The following is a 4560-nucleotide window of genomic DNA, read 5'->3' on the forward strand; positions in this document are numbered from 1 at the left end:
TGCAGGGTTCCTTGCTGGACATCCAGTCAAGCTGAATTTGTGAGCTCTGGGTTCAGTGAGAAATCCTCTCACAAAATAACTAAGGTGCCTTGATTTGAAACTTAAAACCCTGCATGGTGAACGGAGAAAACTGATTCCTGTAAGTATCCTCTGCCTCTGCTCATGCACACAAAATAAACGGGTGTGTGTGTGTGTACACATTTTTAAATTTTTATTTATTTAGAGACAGGGTTTCTATATATTACCCTGGCCATTCTGGAACACACTATGTAGACCAGGCTGGCCTCAAACTCAGAGATAATCCATCTGCCTCTGTCTCCTGAGTGTTTGGACTAAGGACATGTGCCACCATACCCAGTAAATCTGTAATAATATTACAAAGTTAGTTTTGTGCCAAGCGATGGTGGCAGACACCTTTAATCTGCCTAGCACTTGGGACGAAGAAGTAGGTGGATCTCTGTGAATTCAAGGTTAGCCTGGTCTATAGAGCTAGTTCTGGGAAGCCAAGACTACACAAAGAAACTCTGTCTAAAAAATGTTTTTTTATAATATTATTCAAAATAATTTTTAAATGTAATTTTTGCTCTTTAAAATATTTGTATTACATTTATTTATTGTTTTGTGGGTAGGGCATACATTCTTGGGGAAGTGTGAACACGTCTACTCACTCTATATAGAGACTGACAGTAGGTACCACCAAAGTCCAGCTTGGTAAGCCAATGAGTCTTATTGTGCTTACTTACAGAAGTATGGGTGGAGGGTCATTCACAGTAGCAGAAATCACTCAGAGACAGCTACATCACCAAAAGCTTACCCCAGCATGGATGACAGGCACAGAATCTGGAAATCTAGCACTCACTACACAATTCTGCAAGCAGCTTAGGAGGTTGGAGAGTCCCCTCCTAAGCTCAGCTCCTAAGCTGAGGCACCTCAGCTGTTCTCAGAGTGTCTCTCAGGCAGTTTTATTGCTTATATAACCTTGGAGAGACAAGAGCCTAGTGAATCTGCTCAGTTTCAGGGACTTCCTAAAGCTTTTGAGTTGTTTAATTCCTTAGTTTTGTGGGGCTTCCCTGCAGGCTGGCATGTTTTCTTTAGGAGGAAATTGCTATGTAACACCACAGCAGGCAGCAAGCCTGTATAGGTCAAAGGACAAATTGCAGGAGTTGTCCCTCTCACTTCATGTGGTCCTTGGGATGGAATTCAGGATGTGATGTTTGACAGCAGATGCATTAGCATTTGCCTGCTGAGCCCATACATTTCTTCTTCTTCCTTCTTCTTCTTCTTCTTCTTCTTCTTCTTCTTCTTCTTCTTCTTCTTCTTCTTCTTCTTCTTCTTCTTCCTCTTCCTCTTCCTCTTCCTCTTCCTCTTCCTCTTCCTCTTCCTCTTCTTCTTCTTCTTTGGTTTGTTTTTTGTTTGTTTGTCTTTGTTTTTGGTTTTCTTTTGGTATAGCCCTGGCTGTCCTGGAACTCACTCTGTAGACCAGGCTGGCCTCAAACTCAGAAATCTGCCTGCCTCTGCCTCCCAAGTGCTGGGATTAAAGACGTGCGCCAGCACTTCCAGGCAGCTTTTTAAATACATAAATGAGGTAGAGAGCTATGGAGGAAGGCCCTGCACATCCACCTCTGGCTTCATCATGCACGCATGTGCAACGTATTCTGCATAGACACTGACTAGAAGAAGGATCATGTCCAGACACTTACACACATACCCACCATGTAACACAAGCACTGCAATTAGATTTGCAGATTTTTTTTTTCAGTCTTAATCCCATGGCCAGCTTTTATTTAAATTGCATTTTTATTACTTAGAATAGGGTATGGTCACATCAGTTATATTCAGATAACCTTGTAAATGAAAAAAAAATCAGAGAATTAACAATAGAAATATCTCATTGATCCCCATCTAATTTCAGGGGAAAAAATACTTCCTTATAGCAGTAATTATCCTTCATAAATTATCTTTACATCTAAACAAACAGAAAAGGGGATGTTTATTAGCTACTACGTGCTTTTAATAGCTCATCACTGGGAACACTTCATAATCAAGAGTAAGTTAACAGGCTAGCATTTAAAAATGTAGACTTTAATAAGTGTACAGGTCAGCTTGTGGGGAAGCTGACCAAGATACATAACGTAGGAGATACAAGTGACCACCTGGAGTTTCTATACTTCATCCTGCTTACAGAATATTTATTAAGGTTGTTTAATATATGACTTTTCATTTGACATTGTGGAAGTCCTTTATTGTAAAGCTAATCCTTCTGTCTGGTGACAAGCAGCAGCCACGACGATCACTCTGGACCCCCACGCTGGATAAATTCCATTTCCTCTTGAGACATAGGTTTCCTTCTGTATTTCTGAGGTAATGATTTTATTATTTCTGCAGTATCTGGTGGCCCCTGATGCATCAGTAAATCTGGGGACATGCTTCCTTTAGAATGCTGTGAAATTACAGAAGAGTGGGAGGGTAGTGCAGCAGATCCCAAAGCTTCACTGAGTTTAGGTCTGTCTCTTCTGTTAGGGAACTTTATTAATGGAGCATGTGGCTTCACTACCTGCACGACCCTGCTGGCGGAAGCCATCTTGCTGCCCATCATGACCCCCGAGCAGGGGCAGCTTCCGGGGCGCAGGCGAGCCAGATTTGCAGATTCTTAATTCTATGTGAATTATGGAGGATGCTGGGTTCCAGTGGGAACACAAAGCCATTTGGGGTGGAGCTATGACCCTCTCTCTCCTGCTCTCTCTCAGTCACTTCTTCCTCCACACCTACCCTTCTCTCATAACAGACTTAACCCCTTGAAGGATTTAGACACTCTCTTGCCAAGGCTCTGCCGTGGATATAGGATCTCACAGATGCCCAATCTCAGCAAAATAGTGAGTCTTAACTTGAGGGGATGTCCATGTTGGCTTGCAGCTCCAGCTGGACCTTCTCAGTGGGACATGGTGGGAGGGTCCAGCCCCAGACTCTTAGATTCTAGGCAGCGCCTTCACCTCACCAGTATTTTTTGTAGCGTTTGTCATGTAACCTTAGGACAAGTGAGAAGAACTAATTGACCATGCCCTCAACACAAACACAACTGTTCTTGTTGAGACAGTTTCATATATCCCAGACTGGCCTTGAACTCACTAGGTAGCCAAGGATGGCCTCAGATGTCTCATTCTCTTGCCTTTACTCTTCTTGGTGGTTTGTTTTTTGTTGTTGTTGTTGTTGTTGTTGTTGTTGTTGTTGTTTTTTGTTTTTGTTTTTTCAAGACAGGGTTTCTCTGTGTAGCCCTGGCTGTCCTGGAACTCACTCTGTAGACCAGGCTGGCCTTGAACTCAGAAATCCGCCTGCCTCTGCCTCCCAAGTGCTGGGATTAAAGGCGTGTGCCACCACTGCCCGGCTTTGCCTTTACTTCTCAAGTGCCGCTGTACCCAGGTCCAATAGAACTTTCTTAGGGCTCAGCTGCCCTGTTAGTTCTCCTAGAGTCTACCTACTTTAGAATCGTGGAAGAAGATCAGGTGTCATCTCTTAGCCCTGTCTGCTGATCCACACTCACAATCTCCACATAACTCTCACGCACATCCTGGACTTCTCTACTTCCCAGTCTATCAGAGTGATCGCAGCCCTGGTTTCTCTTGACGGAGGCCCAGTTGAGTTCTGTTCTATATTCAAGGCCCTTCAGCAGCCAAGCACAAAGTCTGTCCACTGCACCCGCCCGTTCAGCATTGCAGTGGACAGGCATCTATTCCACGGTGCTCTGGCACTGCAGCTTTTGGAGCAGAAGAAGCATCATCCTCTGGCCTCTCTTGTAGTTTGGGTTCCAGACTCCAAATGTATTCGAGGAAGAAGACAGAGACAATCTAGGCAGCCACGAGCCAGACCCAGTAAAACGCTGAACATCCGGAGACGCTGGTCACCTAGTCAGGCTCTCATGGCATCTTTGGCTGATGTTCAACAAGATCACAGGCTGCAGCTTGAACATCTTCAGATAACTGTACTAGCTTATGAAAAAATTCTGTTGCAAAAGTAATCTGTTACCTTGTGCAACAGAAAAAGATAAGTCAGCCTTCACCAGCTATCCCAATATTTTTTCTTATTAATATTTGTTTATTTATTTATTTATTTATTTATTTTTTTGAAACAGGGTTTCTCTGTGTAGCTCTGACTGTCCTAGAACTCACTCTGTAGACCAGGCTAGCCTCAAACTTAGAGACATGCCTGCTTCTGTCTCCTGAGTGCCGGGATTAAAGGCATGCGCCACCACTGCCTTCTTTTAAAACTTTTTTACTTTTATTTATGTGTGTATGTGTGTCTCTGTTTGTGTGTGCTGTGTGCATGCAGGTCACCATAAAAGCCAGTTGAGGCACCAGATTCCCTGGAGCTGAAGTTACAGGTGGTTGTGAGCCTCCCAGTGTGGATCTAGGCAGCAAATTCAGGTCCTCCGAAAGAACAACTGTTCTTAACCAAGGAGCCATCTTTCCAGTACCCTGATATTAATGGAGTTTGTTTGTTTGTTGTTTTGGTTGGTTTTTTGTTTTTTACTTTAAGATAGGTTTTCCCTGTGTAGCCCTGGCTGGT

At 43.6% G+C, this 4560-nt stretch overlaps 1 pseudogene; it reads right to left on the reverse strand.

Annotated features, from left to right (window-relative positions):
- Positions 1–2061: 2061 nt before the first annotated feature.
- On the reverse strand, positions 2062–3260 carry LOC117711205 (alpha-ketoglutarate dehydrogenase component 4 pseudogene; annotated as a pseudogene).
- Between the last annotated feature and the right edge of the window lie 1300 nt (positions 3261–4560).

The sequence above is a fragment of the Arvicanthis niloticus genome, chromosome 6 (genome assembly GCF_011762505.2).
Source record: "Arvicanthis niloticus isolate mArvNil1 chromosome 6, mArvNil1.pat.X, whole genome shotgun sequence".
NCBI classification, from domain to species: domain Eukaryota; kingdom Metazoa; phylum Chordata; class Mammalia; order Rodentia; family Muridae; genus Arvicanthis; species Arvicanthis niloticus.